Source organism: Chiroxiphia lanceolata, chromosome 3, assembly GCF_009829145.1.
Source record: "Chiroxiphia lanceolata isolate bChiLan1 chromosome 3, bChiLan1.pri, whole genome shotgun sequence".
Taxonomy (NCBI): domain Eukaryota; kingdom Metazoa; phylum Chordata; class Aves; order Passeriformes; family Pipridae; genus Chiroxiphia; species Chiroxiphia lanceolata.
In genome coordinates this window covers 53,644,068-53,652,513 of record NC_045639.1, presented here as the reverse complement: position 1 = coordinate 53,652,513, position 8,446 = coordinate 53,644,068, and positions in this window count along the sequence as shown.

The following is an 8,446-nucleotide window of genomic DNA, read 5'->3' as shown; positions in this document are numbered from 1 at the left end:
GGGTGCTGCAAACTCAGTATCAATCAGCTGGTGATTATCCCACTGTATTCAGCACTGGTGCAATCTCACCTTGAGCACTGTGTGCAGTTCTGGACCCCACAATTTAGAAGAATGTGAAGGTCCTTGAATGCATCTAGAAGAGGGCAATGAAACTGGTGAAAGGCCTGGAAGGAATGTCTGATGAGGAGCAGCTGAGGACTTTGGGCTTGTCTGGTTTGGAGAGGAGTATGAGTATTGCTCTCTTCAGGTTCCTGAGAAGGGGAAATGGAGAGGGAGGTGCTGAGCATTCCTTTCTGGGATTCAGTGATGAGTGGGACTGGTTCAAAGCTGTGCCAGGGGAGGTTTAGACTGAACCTTAGAAAGCATTTTTTTACCGAGAGGGTGGTCAAACACTGGAACAGGCTTCTTAGAGAGATGGCCGATGCCCCAAGGCTTTCTCAGTGTTTAAGAGGGGTTTGGACAATGCCCTTAATAACATGCTTTCATTTTTGATCAGCCTTGAAGCGGTCTGGCAGTTGGACTAGGTGATTGTTATAGGTCACTTCCAATTGAAATAGTCTATTCTATTGATCTCAAGTACCCATTGTGCACACTGTCCCTAATTATACCTCCTGAGCCCTACCTCTATCTCCCTGCAGTGCTCATCTAATTTATTCCATTGCCACACTAAACTGATTTGACTTGAAGCTATCCCTCCTTCCTTCTGCTGTTACCTAGCAGTTAGACATTGGAAAAGTGTGCTGGGGGTAGTGTTTTCTTTCCTGAAGGTGCCCAGCTACTGCAGTCATGATCCTGCCATGGAGATGGTGAAAATGGAAATAATGACAAGAAAGAAATCACAAAAGTACCTAGATAACTAGTCTTTCCCATACAGTAACATGAGGGACAATATAGATGTCTTTCTGGATCTGGTCATTCAAGTGCAGTTGCCTGCTGAGCAAAGATGCCTCTCAAGCTTTTGAAGTTCTGTGAGACAAGAAAGGAGTAGATAAAACTTCTGAAACAGTACTGTGCAGCTATTTCAGTCAGATGAATCACACCCTTGAACAAGACCTGAAAAATGTGTGAGACTTTTTAAATCATGGTAAGAAAATTATTAATTTGGTGTGTGGTTAATTAAACAGCAGCTGGTACTCTTTGCTGTTTTGGAGGATTAATAAAAAGGAAGCTTTGATGACTCTGAAATGTTAGGCTGTAATCAGAGAACTTAAACTAAAGAAAAATTGCTTATGATATTTTACAGTGAACAAGAACTAAACTTCTGTCTTTGTTATGAGGTCACGTGAAGCGTAAGCAGTGGCCACCAGCTACAGAGAACACAGGCTGGTCTTTCAACAGATAACAGATTCACCTTTTACCTCGTGTGCGTCTTTCATAAATTTTTCAAACCTCTTCTTTTGAAATAGCAGTAGAAATCTGAAGATCCTTCATCTAATGTTGGCAATGGTCCTGATTTCAGAGGAGGTTGGACTTGACTTTCAGAGTTTCCTTCCAATCACCTTTTCAGCCATATAAACCATTTAAACATATAAAAACATTTAAACATAAAAACATATAAAACATTTAATGCCTTGGATTTAGGTCACTGCAAGCACTGAATGTCCAGCCTGTGTTTGTTGGGACAACAAAGCTCTTCTTAGGCCATGGACAAACCAGAGCTGCTGAACTTCTGCAAAAATTATTCGGCACAAGTTTTCTCATGCATTAGTAGGAGAAAGAGATGCATGTTTGAAAGCTGTATAAAAGGGCACGGTGGGGAGAGAGGCCATAGTTTGTATCACCAGAAACAGCAGCTGTTCCGCAGTAGTGCCCAGGTACCTCCTGCTTGTGGCAGAGGGACTTGCCCAGAAAGGGAGGGTGCTTTGGCTTGTCCTGGACTCTCACAACAATGCCCTGTTTTCCTAGGGACAGACCTGGGTCATGTCCTCCTGGGACAAGGGTGGAAGATGGAGAGAGGAAGCATGAGGGGTACAAGGACGTGAGCTGGGAAACAGAGATGAATGGCATGGGAAAATGAGAGAAAAAGGGTCTCAAGAGCCAATGTCAAATAGGGGGAAACTGCCATGTGGAAAGGGAGAGTAGGACAGGGGAGTGGTGCATCCTTCTCCCCTTGTCCTCAAGGGAGGGAGTATGCTATGAGGGGAAGGCATGCATGTGCTACAGGATGGGGTACTACACAGAGATACAGGGCTGAGAGAGGAGGCAGGAGGAGGAGGTGTTGGGAATCCCTGAGGCGGAGGGAGGGCTGGGAGACCATCAGAGAACTTGTTGCATGATGCATGATGAGCAGTACCTCTTGCACTCAGACCTGTGGAAGCAGCAAAGCATACAACCCACAGGGTGCTCAAGGGAAGGCCGTATGAGCATGTGTTGTAGTGGTGCAGCCTAACATCTTCTCCAGCTTTGGGTAAGGGGCAGGGAGAGGAGAGGGTTTTCAGGAAAAAGAGATCTAATTCAAGAGTCACCTCTCTTCTTCTCCCTTCCCCCCCCCCCCCTTTCTTTATGTTTATATGTGCAGTCAGGTGCTTGATAGGTGGTTTAATATATTCATTTTATGTATGCCAGGGTAACTCCATCCCTGATTGAACTCCACTGAATCTAGATCATTATTAGAAAATTGCTTTATAAATAAGCCTGGACTGAGAGACACTTTCAATGTTAAATACAAAGCATCACGCTTCTAAGCTGCTGCATGTTTTCTTGAAACACAAACACAGGCAGCAGGCACATCATTGTTAAACTAATTAAAGTTTAAAGAGAGACCTTTCTACATACTAGTCTAGCTAATTTGTTTTCACAGGATCATAATTCATTAAATACACTTTCTATTGTTAGTTACATTAATAATAAGCAAAACAGAGCATATGGAATATGTCAGCTGATGAGTCAATATGGAAGGAAACATCTTTACTGAGTCTTTAAGTCATGCCTTCTTCTGTAGAGTTTCTTTCTGGATAAATGCCTAGAAGGTTGCAGTGTAAATAAATATGATGGACTTTGCCTGCAGAAATTCTGCTGTGCTGATCTCTGGTGCTTCCCTTCCATTTTACGAAACCACTGGAAAACAATGTTAAAGCAACTACTTCTTAATGGGAATTCAGGCCTCTGTATCAGAGAGAAAATTTGGAGATGATGTAAATAAAGGTTGATCAAGTTTGGTAAAGTGTCATATAAGTTATGACAGTTTGATTTAAAACTGTCACAAAAGATGCGTGAAATTATTCACCCCAGTGCAACATAGCTGCTTTCATTCTACCCCATTCTTCTTGCAAGGATGTCTCAGGTGCTCCAGCAGGATCAGCTGAACATTAAAACACAGTATTTAGAGAAAAACCAAATCAGACGCCAGCTGTGCTGCTCCTCTTCAGATACTGCTTCATGAGCACAGGAGTCACCTATGCTATGGCAGCAAAAATACTGAAGACAGAGGCAGGGCAGATGGGTGAAGGCAGAAGATACAGTGCAGTAGCAGGATTAGGTATCCTCACAGGTGAATCAGAGTTGTCAGGCCAATGGGGCAGCCTTGAGCTCTAAATTCAGTTCTGGTAGTAGTTTATTTGTTGTCTTATTGTCTGTGTCAGCCTGCTGCACAGAGGAAATGCCACTTGGTGCACTGTATATTCTGATTTTCCTAGGAACTTCTTGTGCCTCTGGAAGAAAATCGAAATGATCATCCTACGAGTACAGATTTTTGAAGGTGACTTTTATTCCTACACAAAGTCAAATCTTTAATGAAAACCCATCTCATAGGTACTGGGTACCAGTACTTCAGAGAGCACTGGTATGGCATGGATTTGGAGGATGCTGAAGTTCCAGAGTTTTCTTGTACTTGTATTTCACATCTGGCTAACCTACTGCCTTTTCCTTGCCATGGAAGGTTTTCTGAATTCCTTCACATATTCTTGCTTACAAGTTTGAATACCTGCCTGTAGCATGGAGGAGGACTTTGAGTCCTAATACTCTTGGTTCTAGCAGGACAGGTTTATGATTTCCCTTTGACTGAGGCCGAATGAAGATAGTTGTACTCTTCTGAACATTTGCTTAATAAAGGGACTCTCACTGAGCCATCCTTTCAGAGCATGTAGCTGCCTATCTCACCTCCTTTCCTTATCACATTAAAACAAGTGACTCTGTGATTGTGGTGCTAATCAAGATGAGGGTCCTTGTGGATTTGTTCTCAACAACTCATGCTCACTTTCTCTTTTCAACAACCATGGTTGTCCTTCCCATGCCCCTTCTGCCACTATTAACTGCAATCAGTGCTTTAGGTCCTCCCAGAATATTCTAAATGTCCTTTGTCCTCTTTCCTCCCACCCATGGACTTAAGCAATCTCTCCCACCCAGTCTTTCCACATTGTCGCACTTCTATCCCATATTTACTCCCACCCCCTCAGGACAGTGCAGGATTTGACAGGTCCTCTAGTTGGGCTACAGCGGGATGCACAGGGATTGCCTGCAGGGCACAAGTGGACAAACTGGCTGCCAAACAAGACAAATAATAGAGAAGCTCTGCTCACTCTCCATCAGCAGAAGGGTGGAAAAGACCTTTTATCTTTCCCCAGCTTCTGAATTTCCCCAAGTTGTTTTGGGGAAAAATGCCTGTTTCCCCAAGGCATTTGTTGTAGCCTTTTTGTCGGTTTTGGCTGGAATCACACAGGTCCTGTTTCTGTTTCTCACAGAAAGGTGGACAGATAGGCAGCCAGACAGCCTGAGGGTTTAAACCTCTGTTGCTCTGGGTTGCCTAAGACTTTGGGCTGCATAAGAGCATTACTTATTTCTCCTATTGGTATTTAGTAGGTCTTACTGGTGTTTTGCCAGGATCCAGAAATCCTGATGAAGTCACAGAGGACTTAGTGCTATATACCTGAGGTGTCCAAAAATTTGTGTTTTTCCTCCTAATCATTCTTTCTGATATTTTGTGCTGAAATGGCCAAATCATGTGTTTCCATATGGCAAAAATCTGTGGAAAATTTATAAAATAAAATAAATTATAAGGCCACCAAATAGAGTCTTGTTTTCTCTGCTTGGTGAATGCCTGTTTGTATTTTAACTGAGATTAAACATTGGCCCAAATATATCTATCCAGTAACTGTTGTTGGTCTCTGCTAAATAAAAAAAAGTTGTTTAAAGGGCTAGCAAGTTGTAGAACAAGCAGAGCAATGACTTCATTGCATTGCAGTTGAGTTTCTATAGTTAGAAATACAACATGCTTATTAAAGCCAAAATTGTGAGTTCTAAAAGTTGGAATAGAAGAGATTACTCCTCTTCTAGGACCTAAGAGAGTACGCTATCAGAGCTGGAAGCTGTCAGTGAAAAGAACCCTTATTTTACTAAAAAGATATAAAAGATATACTAAAGAGAGGATCTGATTCCTGATACTGATAGCACTGTCACGTCTGTACATGATGGATGTGATTAGTACTGTCAAATATAGACACTGGTTAATGCTCTCTTTAATTAGCATTGAAGTGTGTCTCACATTAACACGAATGAGAGCTATGCCTTTTAGGGGGAGAGGAGAAGGTGGTGGCCAAATGGAGACTGTAAATGTGTGTCCAGCAGTAGAAGAACCTTCTCACTGCTTTTAAGACACTTGAGCAGTAAAATACATAAGATTGACTGGGCTTGAGGATTCTAGTAAGATGGGAGAAAGAAGGAAAGGCACTCTGATCAGAGGAAGGATGCTGTGTATTGGTAAATTAGTCACCTCATGTTGTAGGAACAGGACAGACAAGGAGACTTGAATGTCAGCTTTACTTTGAAGAAGCAGGGATGAATGTAAATTTTTAATAGTGACTATTATCCAGTTTCACAGTATTTGTTCTTTTGTCTGCATTAAGTATACCAACTTAGCCAACCAGAGCAACTTCAGCCACATGATGTCTCAGCAGACCTTCTGTGGTCCCATGGTACCAGCAGTGCTGCCTTTGGTGCTGGCCTGTCTGTGCTGGAGAGCACCCATGGCAGCTCTGTACCATGAACACAGCTTACAGAACTGCTATTGTCACAGAGATTTTGTGTACCTGAGGGTTGCTGTCTGCCTTTCTCTAAGAGCCAATGCCTTCTCCTGGGCATACAGCAGTCCCCTACCCTATCTCAGGGGTTCTCATTTAAAGCCACCATTCAATGGAGCTAAAGAAATCATCCAACTGGAGAGAGTTTGAACGGAATTAAAAATGCTGGGCCACTGTCATCCTCACAGCACCTCCTACCTTTTAGATAAAACTGGTTGAGAAATTTTATACGAACTATTTTGCATGACATTTAAAAGTAAACAAACACAGTTTGAATTTGAAGCAAAACAAGAAACAGAAATTGGAACTTTACTTACTTTCCTCACAGACCTTGCCACTGAAAAATGAAAGAAAAAGGTGATTAAGTTCTATTTTCCCATGAAAAAGCATTTTCTGACAAAACCTCATTCTTTAGAGAAAATTATTTTTCAGCCAACATTTTTGACCAGCTGAAGTTTCAAAATAAAAAGCTAAATATATGGACTTACAGTTCATTGTTTACTGCCCAGTAACATATACTTCAAATGAAAAGTAAAAGCAACCTGCAGCAGGTAGAGTAGAGGCATGGAACAAAACCCAGAAGGAACTGACAGATACAGGTTGAAGAATAATTCATCATCCAGCAACAAAAGCTGACAGATTTGCTGCGTAGTTTTGTATCTTCCGAAGCCTTTTGTATCTGTTTTCACCCACAGTTTTTCATTCTGAATGCTGCAAAATGGTACTTTAAAATTATTGCACTGCCTATTTTGAAATTATTGTTCCTCATACTTGTGAGAGACTTGGAAGGTCACAGAGTGATTTCATGGTCTCCAGTGAGTCATGGTAGTTACAGAGGTGTTTTACAAATTCAGATCAATAAGGTCATGTTTCACTATAGAGCGGCAATCAAAAAAGGTCATAACCCAGAAAAAGAGCACCATTTATTTATAGGGATGTTCCTTGACTCAACAAATAATTATTTTTTATCTCCTGGAGTTATATTGCAGTTAAAAGCTTCATTATCTATTTCAATATTAAAATTATTTTTCATTAGGTTATTACGTACATGTATCATTGTCTTGGAATAAAGGAGAGAAACTTTTTTTTGCCAGTTCCTCTCCAAAACTCAGACAATGCAAACTCATAAGCAGAAGATAAAATATGCTGCAGCTAGCCGTGTCTTCTCAGAAATTCAGAGCAGTGCAAAAGAATCTCCAGGCAACTATTTCGTTAAAAGAGTAAACACTGAAGTTGCTTCTGCATGAAAGGCTGAAATGTCACATCTGTTGTTCATTGATTAGCAGCCAAAGAAAAATGCAGAGCTCTCTCTTTTTCATTTTCAGGCCCTTCTGTATAATGGCTGTTCACCTACCATATGAATGGCTGGTATAAGTTCTCTCCTGGAGTCCCTTATTTATCATCATCTCAGAAGAGAATTTGGAAGAAAAAAATGGAAGGAGGAAAAAGAGGAGCAGAAGGAGAAGGAAAAGCAGAAGAAGTAAGAGGAGACAAAGTAGCAAAAGGCTAATATGAAACTAAGAACTCCAAAACAGCTTATGCTCTCAAAAATGAAATGATAAAAAAAAGATAAATCTAATTCATGATAGCAGGTGGAAGAGAACGGTGAGCAAAAGGTGTTCAATACAGCAAAGTAGGAGAGCTGAGATTTCTTTAAAAGCCCACAGCTGATTTAGGAATAGCAACCTGATGAAGAAGTTTAAACCTTAGGAAGCATGAACCTTCTGAGATTAGGAGCATGTAAATAAAAGAGTAATACTCCTGAAGTGTTTGCAACAGAGTTGAGACTGAGTCAGAAATACTGTTTTGGAGGCGTGTGCTATCCTTGCCTTGGGACAAGATTACAGTGGGTATCAGAGGCCTCAGGCTAGAAGATCTCAACATGAAGCTGGAAAAATTGTTTGTATTTTACCTAACTGCAGAAAAGAACCAGGTCAGACTTCAAAATATGAAAAACGAGCAAAATATTTTCCAAACTGTGAGCAACATGTAGATGTGGAGAAAAATAAAGCAGGAAGAATACTCCACAAAATTCTAATGGCGACTTTGGGAGAAATCATACAAATAAGTGCAAATGATGTGAAAGAAAAAAAAGTGAAAATAAATGTCAGTTATCTTAAGCACACACATATAACTTCTGTTCCATAGGTGAGGAAATTGTGCTTTTTCACTGTGAGCTTCTTGTAAGCAGCAGCCTTAGCAGACATACTGTATAACTGCTGTCACAAATAGAGTACCTACTCTCGTGCTGCAAACATCTCTGACCTACTGACGGTTCAGGGAGTACATTCCTTGGAAGGACAGCAGCTCATAAGTTGGCAGATTGTTTTCCAGATGTTTTAAATGTTGCCAAAGAAAGCCAACAAAAACATGAAGTAAGAATGACTGAATCAGTTGTCCTGACATAGATTTCCTAGAAGTCTCTCTCTGGA